Below are 23,646 nucleotides of genomic sequence, written 5' to 3'. Positions count from 1 at the left end.
ATAGTAATACACACCCATACACAAACTAACACACACATAGTAATACACACCATATACAAACTAACACACACATAGTAATACACCCATACACAACTAACACACACTAGTAATACACACCCATACACAAACTAACACACACATAGTAATACACACCCATACACAAAACTAACACACACATAGTAATACACACCCATACACAAACTAACACACACATAGTAATACAAACCCATACACAAACTAACACACACATAGTAATACACCCATACACAAACTAACACACACATAGTAATACACACCCATACACAAACTAACACACACATAGTAATGCACCCATACACAAACTAACACACACATAGTAATACACACCCATACACAAACTAACACACACATAGTAATACACCCATACACAAACTAACACACACATAGTAATACACACCCATACACAAACTAACACACACATAGTAATACACACCCATACACAAACTAACACACACATAGTAATACACACCCATACACAAACTAACACACACATAGTAATACACACCCATACACAAACTAACACACACATAGTAATACACACCCATACACAAACTAACACACACATAGTAATACACACCTCATACACAAACTAACACACACATAGTAATACACCCATACACAAACTAACACACACATAGTAATACACACCCATACACAAACTAACACACACATAGTAATACACCCATACACAAACTAACACACACATAGTAATACACACCCATACACAAACGAACACACACATAGTAATACACACCCATACACAAACTAACACACACATAGTAATACACACCCATACACAAACTAACACACACATAGTAATACACACCCATACACAAACGAACACACACATAGTAATACACACCCATACACAAACTAACACACACATAGTAATACACACCCATACACAAACTAACACACACATAGTAATACACACCCATACACAAACTAACACACACATAGTAATACACACCCATACACAAACTAACACACACTAGTAATACACACCCATACACAAACTAACACACACATAGTAATACACACCCATACACAAACTAACACACACATAGTAATACACACCCATACACAAACTAACACACACATAGTAATACACACCCATACACAAACTAACACACACATAGTAATACACACCCATACACAAACTAACACACACATAGTAATACACACCCATACACAAACTAACACACACATAGTAATACACACCCATACACAAACTAACACACACATAGTAATACACACCCATACACAAACTAACACACACATAGTAATACACACCCATACACAAACTAACACACACATAGTAATACACCCATACACAAACTAACACACACATAGTAATACACACCCATACACAAACTAACACACACATAGTAATACACACCCATACACAAACTAACACACACATAGTAATACACACCCATACACAAACTAACACACACATAGTAATACACACCCATACACAAACTAACACACACATAGTAATACAACCCATACACAAACTAACACACACATAGTAATACACACCCATACACAAACTAACACACACATAGTAATACACACCCATACACAAACTAACACACACATAGTAATACACCCATACACAAACTAACACACACATAGTAATACACACCCATACACAAACTAACACACACATAGTAATACACCCATACACAAACTAACACACACATAGTAATACACACCCATACACAAACTAACACACACATAGTAATACACACCCATACACAAACTAACACACACATAGTAATACACACCCATACACAAACTAACACACACATAGTAATACACACCCATACACAAACTAACACACACATAGTAATACACACCCATACACAAACTAACACACACATAGTAATACACACTCATACACAAACTAACACACACATAGTAATACACCCATACACAAACTAACACACACATAGTAATACACACCCATACACAAACTAACACACACATAGTAATACACACCCATACACAAACTAACACACACATAGTAATACACACCCATACACAAACTAACACACACATAGTAATACACACCCATACACAAACTAACACACACATAGTAATACACACCCATACACAAACGAACACACACATAGTAATACACACCCATACACAAACTAACACACACATAGTAATACACACCCATACACAAACTAACACACACATAGTAATACACACCCATACACAAACGAACACACACATAGTAATACACACCCATACACAAACTAACACACACATAGTAATACACACCCATACACAAACTAACACACACATAGTAATACACCCATACACAAACTAACACACACATAGTAATACACACCCATACACAAACTAACACACACATAGTAATTCACACCCATACACAAACTAACACACACATAGTAATACACACCCATACACAAACTAACACACACATAGTAATACACACCCATACACAAACTAACACACACATAGTAATACACACCCATACACAAACTAACACACACATAGTAATACACACTCATACACAAACTAACACACACATAGTAATACACCCATACACAAACTAACACACACATAGTAATACACACCCATACACAAACTAACACACACATAGTAATGCACCCATACACAAACTAACACACACATAGTAATACACACCCATACACAAACTAACACACACATAGTAATACACACCCATACACAAACTAACACACACATAGTAATACACCCATACACAAACTAACACACACATAGTAATACACACCCATACACAAACTAACACACACATAGTAATACACACCCATACACAAACTAACACACACATAGTAATACACACCCATACACAAACTAACACACACATAGTAATACACACCCATACACAAACTAACACACACATAGTAATACACACCCATACACAAACTAACACACACATAGTAATACACACCCATACACAAACTAACACACACATAGTAATACACACCCATACACAAACTAACACACACATAGTAATACACACCCATACACAAACTAACACACACATAGTAATACACACACACATAGTAATACACACGTACACAAAAACTCAGCAAAAAAGAAACGTCCTCTCACTGTCAACTGTGTAAATATTTGTATGAACATAACAAGATTCAACAACTGAGACATAAACTGAACAAGTTCCACAGACATGTGACTAACAGAAATGGAATAATGTGTCCCTGAACAAAGGGGGGGGTCAAAATCAAACGTAACAGTCAGTATCTGGTGTGGCCACCAGCAACCTCTTGAAGCTAGGGGGCACTATTTTTATGTTTGGAAAAATTTCGTTCCCAAAGTAAACAGCCTATTTCTCAGGACCAAGTGCTAGAATATGCATATAATTGACAGATTAGGGTAGAAAACACTCTAACGTTTCCAAAACTGTCAAAATATTGTCAGTGAGTATAACAGAACTGATATTGCAGGCGAAACCCTGAGGAAAATCCAATCAGGAAGTGCCTCTTATTTTGAAACCCTTGTGTTCCTATGCATGCCTATCCTCCATATAAAGGGATATCAACAATATTCCTTTTTCTATAGCTTCCCTAAGGTGTCAACAGTCTTTAGACATAGTTTCAGGCTTAAATTTTGAAAAATGAGCGTGAAAGATCAGATTGCGTACGGTGGGGCAAAAAAGTACTTAGTCAGCCACCAATTGTGCAAGTTCTCCCACTTAAAAAGATGAGAGAGGCCTGTAATTTTCATCATAGGTACACTTCAACTATGACAGACAAAATGAGGAAAAAAATCCAGAAAATCACATGGAAGGATTTTTTATGAATTTATGTGCAAATTATGGTGGAAAATAAGTATTTGGTCACCTACAAACAAGCAACATTTCTGGCTCTCACAGACCTGTAACTTCTTCTTTAAGAGGCTCCTCTTAAAGTGTCTCTATGTATGTGTACGTGTTTGTATCCATGTGTATGTATTTGTATACAAGGGTGGAAGTAGAAACAATTTCTTCCCGGTGAGGGACCTATGATGAGGGACCTATAGTGAGGGACCTATGGTGAGAGACCTACTGTATGATGAGAGACCTATGGTGAGGGACCTGCTGTATGGTGAGGAACTTATGGTGAGGGACCTTGATGGCCTCATCATAGAGCTACATACAGAATCCCTACTAATTCAATAGGATCTCTGTGAGTCTTAAACATTTGTGATTTAACTTTTAAAATGTATTACCTTTTACCTTGGCTTAACCTCAACCAGTCATGATGTCTTCATCTGATTGTCAAAAAATCACTTCAAAGGGCTCCTTTACTACCACGCATGTTCATCTACTCACAACATATCTCCAACCTCCAAACAGTGGTGAATGGAAAGAGACCTCTTCTACACAACACACCAAAAAGTGTAATGACACTTGGCGATTGTAATTAGGCCCGAATTGATGCGCCCACACTGTCAACGCGCATCTCGGTGTCGGTAACTCATCTCTGCCATGGCAAAATGTCAGTGTTGTCATTGAACAACATTGCATTTTGGAGCGTAGGCTTTCCTAATGTTGGAAACAAACATCATTATATTGTCATCCAGGCACATTTTACCTTCATTTACCTTCATTTTACCTTAATTTAACTAGGCAAGTCAGTAGCGAACAATGTTTTACATACAGCAGGTGTTTAAAGGACCAAAGACTTTGGTCTGCTTTGTGTTTTCATTTTTGCCATGGAAAAAAGTATTGCGATACTGGCATCGTCACAGCCCTAATGTACAGTATGTGTGTGTGACTTACTGTCTATAGTGTTGGTCTGGACAGCATTGGGCTGGGATGACTTTCTGTCCCTGTCCATATCTTTCCATTTCTTCTTGGCTGAATCTAACACCGACATAGCACTCAAAAGGAAAACATACCAAATACCTGAGTGAATAGGAAGATGGAAAACATCATTTCCATTGTGGGAAAAGGTAGTGAAGCTCTGTCTACCACAGCACCTACATTTTCTCCCAGAGACAGTTCAGTCAATCCTTTGATCAGTTGCTTAACTCAAACCCTCTACACTCGATTAGACAAAACACCCCCCCCCCCCCACACACACACACACAAGTGATACTAATCTAATCGATGACTTCATTGACTCTCTCAATTAGACGGTGTGTAAGCAAAGCAGTTTAATCAGTGCATGTGTAATTGTTATCTGTGGTAGGTTCAGGGGGACAGACAGACAAAGGGAGAGAGCTTTTCTCTGGGGTCCTGGTTGCCAAGGCAGACACGGTTCTTACAATCATTGTGTCTGGATCAACCTCTGATGTTTCCCGTGGTCAGGTCCTTCTCCACCAAGCTCTTCTCCACATACATTTTTTTATTGAACCTTTATTTAACTAGGCAATTCAGTTAAGATCAAATTCTCATTTACGGTGCCATTCAGGAAATCCCACACCTTTCCCAGGTCCAGTACATCACACTGTAATAAAGCACTTACGAACACCTATCCAAGTGTGTTAGATTTATAGACATTAGACATGCTAGTGCTGAGTTGGAACATAAGGTACAGTGCGCTAATTAAAGCACTTTCTGACTAATTAAAATGTGATTTGTGTCTTCTATGTAGTTTTAGTCCTGTCTATTAGCCACAATGATACAGAATACGTGTAAAAATAGATGAGTGTTGTGAGTGTTGATCCATGTTATTTACCTCTGGACATGTTCCATATGAATTCATTACAGGCTTTATTTGGAGACTTCCCGATGGTGATTCCAACCCAGGCATTTTAATTAGGCTAACTGAATGATTTGGTTGTCATTATGCTTATGATGACTCATTGACAGCAAAATGCTGTTTATAAAAAGCCTTTTGACTGTTGTCTCGTCCTGCCTTGGCTGCTTGCTCTGGAGTCGCTGTGAAGATGTGCCTGGTAACATTAGCTGGCAGTGTGTGTGCTAGGGCTGCCCCCAACTAAACAAAATCTTGGTTGAGTGAAAGTTGTCTGTCCATTGGTCGACATTTTTAAACGTGTTTTTTTTTTTTTACATAGACAGACATTTTAATAAAATGATCTATACTGTTCGCACTGTGCTTGTCTGATGCTTAAAGCTTGCGGTTTGATGAAATAACACAAATGCCTCAAGAGGGCGGCAGATACCGTATCTAGATCATCAGAAGAAGAAAAAACTTAACCTGACCCAACTATTCTCCTCCCGCTCCTGCTGGCTTTTGCAGATTCTACCATTACTCTCTTGAAGTTGCTGGTAATAGGTTACACGAGAAGTCGGGAAACTTTCTCATGTGGAATGCCAATTTGTCTTACCATTTCTACCGATTTGCATGCCAGTTATGGTTTTCATATGCACATTTTTATGAAACAGGACAATCAGCTGTCCTTCCTATATCCCTGCAGTGCAGTCTTAGGCATCTCACAGTACGGACATTGCAATTTATTGCCCTGGCCACATCTGCAGTCCTCATGCCACCTTGCAGCATGCCCAAGGCATGTTCACGCAGATGAGCAGGGACCCTGGGCATCTTTCTTTTGGTGCTTTTCAGAGTCAGTAGAAAGGCCTCTTTAGTGTCCTAACTTTTCAGAACTGTGACCTTTATTGCCTATCGTCTGTAAGCTGTTAGTGTCTTAACGACCGTTCCACAGGTGCATGTTCATCAGTTGTTTAGCATGGGAAACAGTGTTCAAACCCTTTACAATGAAGATCTGTGAAGTTATTTGGATTTTTACGAATTATCTTTGAAAGACAGGGTCCTGAAAAAGGGACCTTTTTTTTTGCTGAGTTTACATGCTTGACATACAAGCACACAGTCCCACACACACACACTGATGCATGCTTACCCATACACACCATATTTAGACTAAGAAACACTAAGATTTTTATACAGTCTGTGTCTCTATGTATGTGTACGTGTTTGTATCCATGTGTATGTATGTGTATACAAGGGTTGAAGTAGACTCAATTTCTTCCCGGTGAGGGACCTATGATGAGGGACCTATAGTGAGGGACCTATGGTGAGAGACATACTGTATGATGAGAGACCTATGGTGAGGGACCTGCTGTATGGTGAGGAACTTATGGTGAGGGACCTTGATGGCCTTGATTCAATAGGATCTCTGTGAGTCTTAAACATTTGTGATTTAACTTGATTTAACCTTGGCATGACCTCAACCAGTCATGATGTCTTCATCTGATTGTCAAACAATCACTTAAACGGGCTCCTTTACTACCACGCATGTTCATCTACTCACAACATATCTCCAACCTCCAAACACATTTTTATGAAAAATAATGTCTTCATATCTCAAAATCATTGTCCAGTGGTTTAATCAAAATGAATGAAAATGATACAAAGACGAACTACAAGATGGACATACAAGACAAACTGGCAGCAAACAGAGAACACAGGAATAAATACCCAGGGGATGTTAGTGAAGATTGTCAACCCCTGGAGGGGGGTGAAGACAATCACAAGAACAGGTGAAACAGAGCAGGGCGTGACACAAATAAAACATTGCAGCCTACAGGTAGAAAATAACCTGATAAAAATAAATATCCTATAAATCACATTGGCTATACATGGCCTGTCTGCAACGAACTTCAAACATTGTATCAACTATAAACTTGGGTAAGGTCCGAAGCTTATGCTAGCAAACTTGCAACATTGTATAAAATATTCTGGGCCCTCAGCATCCTGCACCAGTGAGCTCGGAACAGACACAGCTGTAGGCTATTTGCACAAGGGATAAGAAGCAGTGCTTGACTTGGACAGGAGCTCACCGGAGCTGAATACCGGCACCTCAAATGTTCTACTGCTTGAGCTCCTGTTCCTCATAGAATAGTAGAATACTTCCTCATAGAATACTTGAGTGTGTTCCAGTCCGGGTTGGCGCTCCCTCTTGGGAGATCTTCGTGGGCTATACTCGGCCTTGTCTCGGGATGGAAAGTTGGTGGTTGAAGATATCCCTCTAGTAGTGTGGGGGCTATGCTTTGGCAAAGTGGGTGGGGTTATATCCTGCCTGTTTGGCCCTGTCTGGGGGTATCGTCGGACGGGGCCACAGTGTCTCCCGACCCCTCCTGTCTCAGCCTCCAGTATTTATGCTGCAATAGTTTATGTGTCTGGGGGCTAGGGTCAGTTTGTTAGATGGATCCAAGATGGCGTAGCAGTAAGTCGTCCTGTCGTGTCGTGTCCCTGTATATTTTGTTTATATTTTGTTTATTTTTCGTTTTTTTACATATTTTTCGTTTTTTACATAGCTATCCCTTTAAAAACATTTTGCTAAACCTAAGCTTCCAAATACGCTGGATCTTCACAACTAGCTATCTAGCTAAACTGCAACCCTGGATGACTACCCCTGGCTAGCGTTTCCACCCACTTAGCTTGAAGCTAGCCCGGCCTGCGCTACCACCGTAGCATACTCCTGAGCTACAATACCCGGGCCCACGACCGGTCTATCGATGTCACCGCATGAAGAGGAATAAACAGACTCACCCCATCGCGACGTCCCCCAAAGGCTAACTCTCTAGCCCTCGCTATCTCCCTGCTTGCTAATTCGGCCTGCTAACTGCTAGCTTGTCCAGCTCCGGTCCGCTAACTGCTACCTTGTCTAGCCCGGGCCTACAAACTGTTAGCTTGTTAGCACAGGCCTGCTAACCGCCTGAATCGCCGCGTCCCAAACGCCCACCGGACCCATATTTACTTTCTATCTCTTTTGACTTTTAATTTGTTTATACCTTCCGGAAACCTGCCTCACCCAATGTGATACGGAATCGCTATTATTTTTTATTTATTTTTAGAACACACTCAAGAACCTCCAGAAGCTAACCAGCTAACTAGCTACAAGCTATTTAGTCATTGTTCGTTTTTTTAACCTGGATAACACTCGCCAGTCCAGCTTCCCTTCCCCATCCACCGCTGCCCCCTGGACACTGATCTCTTGGCTACATAGCTGATGCACGCTGGACTGTCCATAAATCACGGTACTCCATTCTGCTTGTTTGTTTTATCTGTTGGCCCCGTTGCCTAGTCTACGCCATTTTACCTGCTGTTGTTGTGCTAGCTGATTAGCTGTTGTCTCACCTACTGTTTTAGCTAGCTTTCCCAATTCAACACCTGTGATTACTGTATGCCTCGCTGTATGTCTCTCTCAAATGTCAATATGCCTTGTATACTGTTGTTCAGGTTAGTTATCATTGTTTTAGTTCACAATGGAGCCCCTAGTTCCACTCTTCATACCCCTGATAACTCCTTTGTCCCACCTCCCACACATGCGGTGACCTCACCCATTACTACCAGCATGTCCAGAGATACAACCTCTCTCATCATCACCCAGTGCCTGGGCTTACCTCCGCTGTACCCGCACCCCACCATACCCCTGTCTGCGCATTATGCCCTGAATATATTCTACCATGCCCAGAAACCTGCTCCTCTTATTCTCTGTCCCCAACGCTCTAGGCGACCAGTTTTGATAGCCTTTAGCCGCACCCTCATACTACTCCTTCTCTGTTCCGCGGGTGATGTGGAGGTAAACCCAGGCCCTGCATGTCCCCAGGCACCCTCATTTGTTGACTTCTGTGTTCGAAAAAGCCTTGGTTTCATGCATGTCAACATCAGAAGCCTCCTCCCTAAGTTTGTCTGACTCACTGCTTTAGCACACTCTGCTAACCCTGATGTCCTTGCTGTGTCTGAATCCTGGCTCAGGAAGGCCACCAAAAATTCAGAGATTTCCATACCCAACTATAACATCTTCCGTCAAGATAGAACTGCCAAAGGGGGAGGAGTTGCAGTTTACTGCAGAGATGGCCTGCAAAGTAATGTCATACTTTCCAGGTCCATACCCAAACAGTTCGAACTACTAATTTTGAAAATTACTCTCTCCAGAAATAAGTCTCTCACGGTTGCCGCCTGCTATCGACCCCCCTCAGCTCCCAGCTGTGCCCTGGACACCATTTGTGAATTGATCGCCCCCCATCTAGCTTCAGAGTTTGTTCTGTTAGGTGACCTAAACTGGGATATGCTTAACACCCCGCCAGTCCTACAATCTAAGCTAGATGCCCTCAATCTCACACAAATCATCAAGGAACCCACCAGGTACAACCCTAACTCTGTAAACAAGGGCACCCTCATAGACGTCATCCTGACCAACTGGCCCTCCAAATACACCTCCGCTGTCTTCAACCAGGATCTCAGCGATCACTGCCTCATTGCCTGTATCCGCTACGGAGCCGCAGTCAAACGACCACCCCTCATCACTGTCAAACGCTCCCTAAAACACTTCTGTGAGCAGGCCTTTCTAATCGACCTGGCCCGGGTATCCTGGAAGGACATCGACCTCATCCCGTCAGTTGAGGATGCCTGGTCATTCTTTAAAAGTAACTTCCTCACCATTTTAGATAAGCATGCTCCGTTCAAAAAATGCAGAACTAAGAACAGATACAGCCCTTGGTTCACCCCAGACCTGACTGCCCTCGACCAGCACAAAAACATCCTGTGGCGGACTGCAATAGCATCGAATAGTCCCCGTGATATGCAACTGTTCAGGGAAGTCCGGAACCAATACACGCAGTCAGTCAGGAAAGCTAAGGCCAGCTTCTTCAGGCAGAAGTTTGCATCCTGTAGCTCCAACTCCAAAAAGTTCTGGGACACTGTGAAGTCCATGGAGAACAAGAGCACCTCCTCCCAGCTGCCCACTGCACTGAGGCTAGGTAACACGGTCACCACTGATAAATCCATGATTATCGAAAACTTCAATAAGCATTTCTCAACGGCTGGCCATGCCTTCCGCCTGGCTACTTCAACCTCGGCCAACAGCTCCGCCCCCCCCGCAGCTCCTCGCCCAAGCCTCTCCAGGTTCTCCTTTACCCAAATCCAGATAGCAGATGTTCTGAAAGAGCTGCAAAACCTGGACCCGTACAAATCAGCTGGGCTTGACAATCTGGACCCTCTATTTCTGAAACTATCTGCCACCATTGTCGCAACCCCTATTACCAGCCTGTTCAACCTCTCTTTCATCTCGTCTGAGATCCCCAAGGATTGGAAAGCTGCCGCAGTCATCCCCCTCTTCAAAGGGGGAGACACCCTGGACCCAAACTGTTACAGACCTATATCCATCCTGCCCTGCCTATCTAAGGTCTTCGAAAGCCAAGTCAACAAACAGGTCACTGACCATCTCGAATCCCACCGTACCTTCTCCGCTGTGCAATCTGGTTTCCGAGCCGGTCATGGGTGCACCTCAGCCACACTCAAGGTACTAAACGACATCATAACCGCCATCGATAAAAGACAGTACTGTGCAGCCGTCTTCATCGACCTCGCCAAGGCTTTCGACTCTGTCAATCACCATATTCTTATCGGCAGACTCAGTAGCCTCGGTTTTTCGGATGACTGCCTTGCCTGGTTCACCAATTACTTTGCAGACAGAGTTCAGTGTGTCAAATCGGAGGGCATGCTGTCCGGTCCTCTGGCAGTCTCTATGGGGGTGCCACAGGGTTCAATTCTCGGGCCGACTCTTTTCTCTGTGTATATCAATGATGTTGCTCTTGCTGCGGGCGATTCCCTGATCCACCTCTACGCAGACGACACCATTCTATATACTTTCGGCCCGTCTTTGGACACTGTGCTATCTAACCTCCAAACAAGCTTCAATGCCATACAACACTCCTTCCGTGGCCTCCAACTGCTCTTAAACGCTAGTAAAACCAAATGCATGCTTTTCAACCGGTCGCTGCCTGCACCTGCATGCCCGACTAGCATCACCACCCTGGATGGTTCCGACTTAGAATATGTGGACGTCTATAAGTACCTAGGTGTCTGGCTAGACTGCAAACTCTCCTTCCAGACTCATATCAAACATCTCCAATCGAAAATCAAATCAAGAGTCGGCTTTCTATTCCGCAACAAAGCCTCCTTCACTCAAGCCGCCAAGCTTACCCTAGTAAAACTGACTATCCTACCGATCCTCGACTTCGGCGATGTCATCTACAAAATGGCTTCCAACACTCTACTCAGCAAACTGGATGCAGTCTATCACAGTGCCATCCGTTTTGTCACTAAAGCACCTTATACTACCCACCACTGCGACTTGTATGCTCTAGTCGGCTGGCCCTCGCTACATATTCGTCGCCAGACCCACTGGCTCCAGGTCATCTACAAGTCTATGCTAGGTAAAGCTCCGCCTTATCTCAGCTCACTGGTCACGATGGCAACACCCATCCGTAGCACGCGCTCCAGCAGGTGTATCTCACTGATCATCCCTAAAGCCAACACCTCATTTGGCCGCCTTTCGTTCCAGTACTCTGCTGCCTGTGACTGGAACGAATTGCAAAAATCGCTGAAGTTGGAGACTTTCATCTCCCTCACCAACTTCAAAAATCAGCTATCTGAGCAGCTAACCGATCGCTGCAGCTGTACATAGTCTATTGGTAAATAGCCCACCCTTTTCACCTACCTCATCCCCGTACTGTTTTTATTTATTTACTTTTCTGCTCTTCTGCACACCAATATCTCTACCTGTACATGACCATCTGATCTTTTATCACTCCAGTGTTAATCTGCAAAATTGTAATTATTTGCCTACCTCCTCATGCCTTTTGCACACATTGTATATAGACCCCCCCCTTCGTTTTCTACTGTGTTATTGACTTGTTAATTGTTTACTCCATGTGTAACTCTTTGTTGTATGCTCACACTGCTATGCTTTATCTTGGCCAGGTCGCAGTTGCAAATGAGAACTTGTTCTCAACTAGCCTACCTGGTTAAATAAAGGTGAAATAAAAAATAAATAAAAAAATATCTGGAGTATTTCTCCTGTCTTTTCCGGTGTCCTGTGTGAATGTAAGTATGCTCTCTCTAATTCTCTCTATCTTTCTCTCTTTCTTTCATTATTTCTCTCTCGGAGGACCTGAACCCTAGGATCACGCCTCAGGACTACTTGGCCTGATGACTCCTTGCTGTCCCCAGTCCACCTGGTCGTGCTGCTGCTCCAGTTTCAACGGTTCTGCCTGCGACTAAGGAACACTGACCTGTTCACCGGACATGCTACCTGTCCCAGACCTGCTGTTTTCAACTCTCCAGAGACAGCAGGAGCGGTTGATATACTCTCAATGATCGGCTATGAAAAGCCAACTGACATTTACACCTGTTGCACCCTCGACAACCACTGTGATTATTATTATTTGGTCCCTGCTGGTCATTTATGAACATTTGAACATCTTGGCCATGTTCTGTAATAATCTCCGCCCGGCACAGCCAGAAGAGGACTGGCCCCCCTCAGAGCCTGGTTCCTCTCTACGTTTCTTCCTAGGTTCTGGCCTTTCTAAGGAGTTTTTCCTAGCCACCGTGCTTCTACACCTGTTTTGCTTACTGTTTGGGGTTTTAGGCTGGGATTCTGTACAGCACTTTGTGATCAGCTGATGTAAGAAGGGTTTTAAAAATACATTGTATTGATTTGATAGATTGATTGATTGATAGCTCAAAAGTATTGTGGAGCTCCTGCACCTTAAATATAAATGGTACCAGCACCCAAAATGAGTGCCGGAACCTATTTCAGTCCAAATCAAGCACTGATAAGAAGTAATCAGGTAGGCCTATTTTATGACGTTTCTATTGGATCGAAGTATTACATTTTTCCCTTTCACACTGTGGTTATACATTGAAGAACTATTGTAATTATCAATAGATGTAAAAACAGACTTTGTTTGCTTGCTTTTTGAGGTGAAGAAAACATTACTTTGAGATGTTCCACAGTTCATTAGTTGTGGTGTGTTACGCCAATCAGAAATACTATCAGATCCCCAAATGGGCATATTTTTATGCCTACATTTGAGTGCAGGCCAGGTAGCCTATAGGCCTACTTCTATGCGTGTGTGTACTTACTCAACATTGACAGGAGCGCTCTAAAAAAAGGACAATGAATAAATTGACAAAACAAGTGTAGCATAGGTTGTGCACTCTGCAAACAATGTGTTCACTCCGACAATGAGAACGGGAAGACAGGAATAATAATATTGAATGCATTAAAATATATTACCTTAACCAAAGTAATGAACATTGTAGATTAGAAATTACATGAATTAAAACCTCTTAAGTATATCTACAGATCGGTGTCCCACCCTCGGAACGGTTGAGCTAATGTGCGCTAATGTGATTAGCATGACATTGCAAGTAACAAGAATATTTCCCAGGATATAGACATGTCTGATATTGGCAGAAAGCTTAAACTATTGTTAATTTAACCTCACTGTCCCATTTGCAGTAGCTATTACAGTGAAAGAATACCATGCCATTGTTTGAGGAGAGTGCACAGTTATGAACTTGCAACGTGATTAATAAACGAATTAGGCACATTTGGGCAGTCTTGATACAACATTTTGAACATAAATGCAACGATTCATTGGATCTACTATGCACATACACTGCTGCCATCTAGTGGCCAAAATCTAAACGGTGCCTGGGCTGGAATAATACATTATAACACATTATGACCTTTCTCTTTCTCTATTTCAAAGATGATGGTACAATTTTTTTTTTTTTTACGTTTTTTTCTTTGTATTATCTTTTACCAGATCTAATGTCTTACATTCGTCTATATTAATTTCACATTTCCACAAACTTCAAAGTGTTTCCTTTCAAGTAGTGTCATTAATGTGCATATCATTGCTTCAGGTCCTAAGCTTACAGGCAGTTAGATTTTGTTATGTCTTAGGCGAACATTGAAATAAAAGGGCAGATCCTTAAGAGGTTGGTAAATGTACTACTGGTGATATATGTAACGGGGAATTGACACAATCAAACACAAACTGGAGAGAGAAGGGCTTTGTGCATCTGGGCACATGGTCAATCCGACGTCTGCAGTGGCCATGCAGAATTATTGGTTATATGGCCTCAGCAGAAGTCAGGCCATTCAAACTTGTTGTGCTTTGCATAGCAGTGCAGAGATGTTGTCAAGGAAGTTAGTTTGTGTTTATACAGGAGGTACTGCCCCCATCCACCGTCAAAAAATAATGTCAATGTGGTGCTATACAGAGCCCTCTGCATTGTTACAAAAATGTCGGAGGGGAGCTCGTTTTGGCCTCTGCAAGACCCTGGAGAGTACGCTATTGTGTCACACCCTCAATATGGAGCCTCCTACCACATTTTCGAATCAAGCATAAATTGTCTTTTAGTCTAGCCGCCGCAATGGATTAGTTGACTGAGATGGGTGAAAAAAAAATATATATATATATATTTGTTACTGCTTGACTAAAATAATCTGCTCGACTAAAACAATCTCGGTCGACCAACAGCCTAACGACCAAACAATCGGCCAGTTGACTAATTGAGGTCAGCCCTAGTGTGTGTCCGTGTGTGTCCGTGTGTGCATGCATGTGTCCCCAACCCCACAGTAGTGTTAGCTAGCAGTGTGTGTGTGTTCCCAGCCCGAGCCAGATTTAACATAGAGTAAATTACAATGGGACCTCCCACAGCCCCCTGTAGAGCTGCTGCACTAACATTTGCCTGGTGGGTGTCTGTGTGTCTGTCTGTGATAGAATAAAGTGAGAGAGAAATTGTAATTATTTGGCTAATAATAATAAGGGCCTCAAGGAAAAAAATGGGCCTCGAGGCAAAAAAATGGGCCAGTGTGTTAGAAATGCCAGGGACCATTTCTGGTCCCAGTCCGCCCCTGCACACAACCACACCCTCTCTGACTGTGTTGGCTGATAGTGTCCCCAAGGGGTCCAATAAACACAGATAACCTACTGAGGCAGAGAGAACAACACCCTCCTAATTCCCCAAACACAGTTTCTCCACTTTAAGTTAAGACTCACTGCATCCACTTTAGGTTGCAGGTACCAGGCCTTTGGGTACCAGGCCTTTGGGTACCAGGCCTTTAGGTACCCGGCATCATAGGGCAAAATGGACTACATGTTTTTTTAGCAACAACAGCAATAGTTGACAACACATTCTATTGTAAAACAAGGGGCTAATGAAGTATGGCTGTGAAAAAATAAAGCTGCAAGTGTGTCTCTTGATGTAGTGTTTATATGTCCTTGGATCCATCCGATCAGAGCGTGGATGACAGTAAACTCTCCCAGCTCTGTCCTGACAGGACACTGCAACACAAACGCACATACATACATTACACCAGAATATACATTGCACACATTAGAGTAAATCACAATTGTACCACTGTAGTGTGCACCAACACACACACACACACACACACAGTATCACAGCAGCTATTAGAAGGGATAGTCAGAGATGGACGGTAGCTTCTCAGGCATACAGAGGAAAACAATGTCATTTTATGCTGACTGTTTATGAAATACACGAACAGAAGTTGATACGAGAGAAACTCTATCATATGATCTGCATGTGTGTATCTGTGTCTGTCTGTGTACATGCGTCTGAGTCTATGTGTGTGTGTGCGTGTGTCCTGGTAGTGTTCTTGTAATGAAACAGATGGTCGTGGGTCTAATTGCACCTCGTGGGACACTGTGCCCAACCTGTCCAGTAGACAGTAATGAATCGTAAAATGGAAGTTGATCGATGTTTACCGTATGGCTTTACCCATTATCTAACACTGAAAACTATAAACCATCCAAAACCTCTATACCAAAACGGATATGAAAGATTCCAGATTTAGACAATGCTTTTTATGAGGAGCTGTCCAGACAGACATGGTGAAAGTTCCTTCACAGCTTTGTCTCCTCTGAACTTTCACTCTGAGCTGTAAGATTTCCTGGCTGGGATTAAACGTTTATGTCCCAATCTTTGACATCCATACAACCACAACTACATACAGTCGTGGCCAAAAGTTTTGAGAATGACACAAATATTAATTTCCACAAAGTTTGCTGCTTCAGTGTCTTTAGATATTTTTGTCAGATGTTACTATGGAATACTGAAGTATAATTACAAGTATTTCATAAGTGTCAAAGGCTTTTATGACAATTACATGAAGTTGATACAAAAAGTCAATATTTGCAGTGTTGACACTTCTTTTTCAAGCCCTCTGCAATCCGCCCTGGCATGCTGTCAATTAACTTCTGGGCCACATCCTGACTGATGGCAGCCCATTCTTGCATAATCAATGCTTGGAGTTTGTCAGAATTTGTGGGGTTTTGTTTGTCCACCCGCCTCTTGAGGATTGACCACAAGTTCTCAATGGGATTAAGGTCTGGGGAGTTTCCTGGCCATGGACCCAAAATATCGATGTTTTGTTCCCCGAGTCACTTAGTTATCACTTTTGCCTTATGGCAAGGTGCTCCATCATGCTGGAAAAGGCATTGCTTGTCACCAAACTGTTCCTGGATCGTTGGGAGAAGTTTCTCTCGGAGGATGTGTTGGTACCATTCTTTATTCATGGCTGTGTTTATAGGCAAAGGAAGCAACTGACTGAGAAGCAACCCCACACATGAATGGTCTCAGGATGCTTTACTGTTGGCATGACACAGGACTGATGGTAGCGCTCACCTTGTCTTCTCCGGACAAGCTTTTTTCCGGATGCCCCAAACAATCGGAAAGGGTATTCATCAGACAAAATGACTTTACCCCAGTCCTCAGCAGTCCAATCTCTGTACCTTTTGCAGAATATCAGTCTGCCCCGGATGTTTTTCCTGGAGGGAAGTGGCTTCTTTGCCGCCCTTCTTGACACCAGGCTATCCACCAAAAGCCTTCGCCTCACTGTGCGTGCAGATGCACTCACACCTGCCTGCTGCCATTCCTGACCAAGCTCTGTACTGGTGGTGCCCCGATTCCGTAGCTGAATTAACTTGAATTAAGCTTGCTGGAATTTATTGGGTGCCCTGAAGCCTTCTTCACAACAATTGAACTGCTCTCCTTGAAGTGCTTGAAGATCCGATAAGTGGTTGATTTAGGTGCAATCTTACTGGCAGCAATATCCTTGCCTGTGAAGCTCTTTTTGTGCAAAGCAATGATGACAGCACGTGTTTGCTTGCAGGTAACCATGGTTGACAGAGGAAGAACAAGGATTCCAAGCACCACCCTCCTTTTGAAGCTTCCAGTCTGTTATTCGAACTCAATCAGCATGACAGAGTGATCTCCAGCCTTGTCCTCGTCAACACTCACACCTGTGTTAACAAAAGAATCACTGACATGATGTCAGCTGGACCTTTTGTGGCAGGGCTGAAATGCAGTGGAAATGTTTTTTGGGATTCAGTTCATTTGCATGGCAAAGAGGGACTTTGCAATTAATGATCACTCTTCATAACATTCTGGAGTATATGCAAATTGCCATCATACAAACTGAGGCAGTAGACTTTGTGAAAATTAATATTTATGTAATTCCACGACTGTACACTACCGGTCAAAAGTTTTAGAACACCTACACTGGCTTGTGAAAGTATTCACCCTCTTGGCATTTTTTCAATTTTATTGTATCATTTGATTTACAGAACATGCCTATCACTTTGAAGATGCCCCCCCAAAAAAATGTGTGAAACAAACAAGAAATAAGACAAAAGAAAACAGAAAACTTGAGTGTGCTTAACTATTCACCCCCAAAAGTCAATAGTTTGTAGAGCCACCTTTGCAACAATTACAGCTGCAAGTCTCTTGGGGTATGTCTCTATAAGCTTGGCACATTTAACCACTAGGATTTTTGCCCATTCTTCAAGGAAAAACTCCAGCTCCTTCAAGTTGGATGGGTTCCGCTGGTGTACAGCAATCTTTAAGTCATACCACAGATTCTCAATTGGATTGAGGTCTGGGCTTTGACTAGGCCATTCCAAGACATTTAAATGTTTCCCCTTAAAATACTTGAGGGATGCTTTAGCAGTATGCTTAGGGTCATTGTCCTGCTGAAAGGTGAACCTTCATCCCAGTCACAAATGTCTTGAAGACTGAAACAGGTTTCCCCCAAGAATTTCCTTGTATTTAGCGGCAACCATCATTCCTTCAATTTTGACCAGTTTCCCAGTCCCTGCCGAATGAAAAACATCCCCACTGCATGATGCTGCCACCACCATGCTTCACAGTGGGGATGTTGTTCTCGTCGGGTTGATGAGAGGTGTTGGGTTTGCGCCAGACATAGCGTTTTCCTTGATGGCCAAAAAGCTCAATTTTAGTCTCATCTGACCAGAGTACCTTCTTCCATATGTTTGGGGAGTCTCCCTCATGCCTTTTGGGGAACACCAAACGTGTTTGCTTATTTCTTTCTGTAAGCAATGGCTTTTTTCTGGCCACTTCTCCGTAAAGCCCAGCTCTGTGGAGTGTACCGCTTAAAGTGGTCCTATGGACAGATACTCCAATCTCCCCTGTGGAGCTTTGCAGCTCCTTCAGGATTGGTCTCTTTGTTACCTCTCTGATTAATGCCCTCCTTGCCTGGTCTGTGAGTTTTGGGGGGTGGCCGTCTCTTGGCAGGTTTGTTGTGGTGCCATATTCTTTCAATTTTTTTAATAATGGATTTAATGGTGCTCCGTGGGATGTTCAAAGTTTCTGATATAACCCAACCCTGATCTGTACATCACCACAACTTTGTCCCTGACCTGTTTGGAGAGCTCCTTGGTCTTCATGGTGCCACTTGCTTGGTGGTGTTGCAGACTCTGGGGCCTTTCAGAACAGGTGTATATATACGGAGATCATGTGACAGATCATGTGACACTTAGATTGCACACAGGTGGACATAATTTAACTAATTATGTGACTTCTGAAGGTAATTGGTTGCACCAGATCTTATTTAGGGGCTTCTTAGCAAAGAGGGTGAATACATACACACGCACCACTTTTCCGTATTTAAAAAATAATAATAAACAAGGTCTTTTGTTCATTTCACTTCACCAATTTAGACTATTTTGTGTATGTCCATTACATGAAATCCAAATAAAAATCCATTTAGATTACAGGTTGTAATGCAACAAAATAGTAAAAACGCCAAGGGGGTGAAGACTTTTGCAAGACGCTGCACTCATTCAAGGGTTTTTCTTCATTTTGACTATTATCTACACTGTATAATAATAGTGAAGACATCAAAACTATGGAATAGCACATATGGAATCATGTAGTAACAAAGAAAGTGTTAAACAAATCAAAATATATTTTATATTTGAGATTCTTCAAATAGCCACCCTTTGCCTTGATGAAGAAAAACCCTTGGATGAGTAGGTGTACTCAAACTTTTGACCGGTAGTGTACATCCAATAATCACACACACACGTCACCAAATTATAAAGTGACAGACTGGGAAATCGACCCGGTGTATCTCTTTTTGCAATGTTAGCAAAGGAGCCCAGCAGAGAGTGTGTGTGTGTGTGTGTGTGTGTGTGCGTGTGTGTGTGTGTGTGTGTGTGTGTGTGTGTGTGTGTGTGTGTGTGTGTGTGTGTGTGTGTGTGTGTGTGTGTGTGTGTGTGTGTGTGTGTGTGTGTGTGTGTGTGTGTGTGTGTGACTAGACTGTCTGAGTGTGTGCTGCTGTAGTGTTTTGTTAACGCTCCTTCCCCAGCATGTACAGCAGGGGTTCTGGGACCCAAATTAGAAATGCTTTGTTTTCCTGGGACCCAAGCTTATGAAAACATGCAACTATAGGTAAATATCGATGTAACTATGTGCGCTGAGAGTCGGGAAGCAAGTTCAGGGAGTGAGTGTTTTAATAAAATAAATGGAACATAATACAAAACAAGAAACACTAACAGCACACAGACAGGAAACAGAAACAAAAACAATAACGCCTGGGGAAGGAACCAAAGGGAGTGACATATATAGGGAGGGTAATCCGGGAAGTGATGGAGTCCAGGTGAGTCTGATGACGCGCATATGCACGTAATGATTGTGACAGGTGTGCGCCATAATGACCTAGAAGCAGGAGAGGGAGCACACGAGACAATCAATATATTTCATTGCCCTGATGTCAGTCTAAAACAAAATCAATTAGGACAAATAATGATGAAATTAAATATAAATAGCTATTCATGTTATTAAAAACACTGTCTAGGTTGTAACTGTTGCTGTTAAAATACAATAAATCATGTGTATTCTGAATAGGAATACAGTATTAGTCCAGTGTAAGCTTCTGATGGCGTAAAAAACATCTATACAGTTACATATCACAATAACATTTTCAATGATATTATATCGATACTTTGACTCCAAGTCTAGATTAGATTTTTGCTAGGTAGAGTTAGCTAGATCTAGTCAGCTGTACCTGTGCCAAAACGACGGTATCATCTTTTTAAATAGCGAGCCAACATGTTTTCAGCACTTTCCCTGACTGATCAAGAAAAATGTATCCTGGCTCTCTCTTGTCACTCTGCAGCAGACAAATGGTGAGAAATATGTTTGGAATATCGAATCGCAATAAAATCGCAATACGGATTGTAATACATATAGAATCGTGAGAATTTTGAGAATCGGAAAATACATATCGGCACCTAATTATCTTGATAATATCGTATTGTGGTCAGATGACGCGGATGCTGCGGTACAGGACTGTTTTGCTAGCAAAGACTGGAATATGTTCTGGGATTCATGCAATGGCATTGAGGAGTATACCACCTCAGTCATCGGCTTCATCAATAAGTGCACAACATCGTCCCCACAGTGACCGTGCGTACATATCCCAACCAGAATCCATGGATTACAGGCAACATCTGCACGAGCTAAAAGGCTAGAGTTGCCGCTTTTAAGGAGCAGGACACTAATCTGGACACTTATACTTAATCCTGCTTGCTATGAATTGTCATACAGGCAAAGAGTCAATACAGGACTAATATTGAATCCTACTACACCGGCTCTGAGGCTCGTCATATGTGGCAGGGCTTGCAAACTATTACGGACTACAAAGGGAATCCCAGCCGCGCGCTGCCCAGTGATGCGAGCCTACCAGACGAGCTAAATATCTTTTATGCTCGCTTCGAGGCAAGAAACACAGACGCATGCATGAGAGCATTAGGCTGTTCCGAACAACTGTGTGATCAAGCTCTCCATAGCCGATGTGAGCAAGACCTTTAAACAGGTCAACATTCACAAGGACGCGGGGCCAGACTAATTAACAGGAAATGCACTCAGAGCATGCGCAAACAAAATGGCAAGTGTCTTCACTGACATTCTCGACCTCTCCGTGACCGAGTCAATAATACCTACGTTTCAAGTAGACCACCATAGTCCCTGTGCCCAAGGAAGCGAAGGTAACCTGCATAACCTCGGTAGCCATGAAGTGCTTTAAAGGCTGGCCATGACTCACATCCACACCATCATTTCGGGAAACCCTAGCCCCACTCCAATTCGCATACCGCCCCAACAGAATCACAAATTACGCAATCTCAATCACGCTCCACAATGCCCTTTCTCACCTGGACAAAGATAACACCTATGGGAAAATGCTATTCATTGACTACAGTTCAGCATTCATCATCATAGCACCCACAAAGCTTATCACTGAACTAAGGACCCTGGGACTAAACACCTCCCTCTGCAACTGGATCCTGGACATCCTAACGCGCCGCCCCCAGGTGGTAAGGGTAGTTAACAACACATCTGCCATGCTGATCCTCAACACTGGGGCCCCTCAGGGGTGCCTGCTTAGTCCCCTCCTGTACTCCCTGTCTACCCACAACTGCGTGGCCAAGCACCACTCCAACACCATCATTAAGTTTACTGACGACACAACAATGGTAGGCCTGATCATCGACAACGATGAGACAGCCTATAGGGAGGAGGTCAGAGACCTGGCAGTGTGGTGCCAGGACAACAACCCCAGATCCTCACAAAGTTCTATAGCTGCACTATCGAGACCATCCAGACTAGTTGCATGCTACGTAAGGTGCTACGGAGGGTAGTGTGTACGGCCGAGTACATCACTTGGGCCAAGCTTCGGCCATCCAAGACCTACAGCTGAAGTTGGAAGTTTCCATGCACCTTAGCCAACTACATTTTTTCACAATTCCTGATGTTTAGTCCTAGTAAACATTTCTATGGATTCCCATAGAAAAATATTGGAAAATCCTATGACCTCAATTTGTTTTTCCCCTGGATGGTTTGTCCTCAGGATTTCACCTGACATATCAGTTATATTATACTCACAGACCTTCTAACAGTTTAAAAAACTTTAGAGTGTTTTTTGTCCAAATCTACAAATTATATGCATATCCTAGCTTCTGGGCCTGAGTAACAGGCAGTTTACTTTGAGCACGCTTTTCATCCAGAGGTGAAAATACTGCCCCCTACCCAAGAGAGATTAACAAGAAATTTGTGGAGTGGTTTAAAAACGAGTTTTAATGACTCCAACCTAAGTGTATGTAAACTTCTGACTTCAACTGTACATACTAATTAGGCGGTGTCAGAGGAAGGCCCAAAAATGTTAAGACGCACGGCAAGCTGTACGGGAGCGCCAAGTCTAGGTTCAAAAGGCTCCTTAACAGCTTTTGGGGCCCCTCAGGGGTGCCTGCTTAGTCCCCTCCTGTACTCCCTGTTTACCCACAACTGAGTGACCAAGCACCACTCCAACATCAGAGAGAGATTGAGAGAGAGAGAGAGAGAGAGAAGGAAGGAAGAGAGAAAAAGGAAGAGAGAAAATGAAGAGACAGAGAGAGAGAGAGAGAGAGAGAGAGAGAGAGAGAGAGAGAGAGAGAGAGAGAGAGAGAGAGAGAGAGAGAGAGGGAGAGAGAGAGAG

The sequence above is a fragment of the Oncorhynchus kisutch genome, linkage group LG21 (assembly GCF_002021735.2).
Source record: "Oncorhynchus kisutch isolate 150728-3 linkage group LG21, Okis_V2, whole genome shotgun sequence".
NCBI lineage: Eukaryota > Metazoa > Chordata > Actinopteri > Salmoniformes > Salmonidae > Oncorhynchus > Oncorhynchus kisutch.
Note: the sequence above shows the minus strand (reverse complement) of the source record.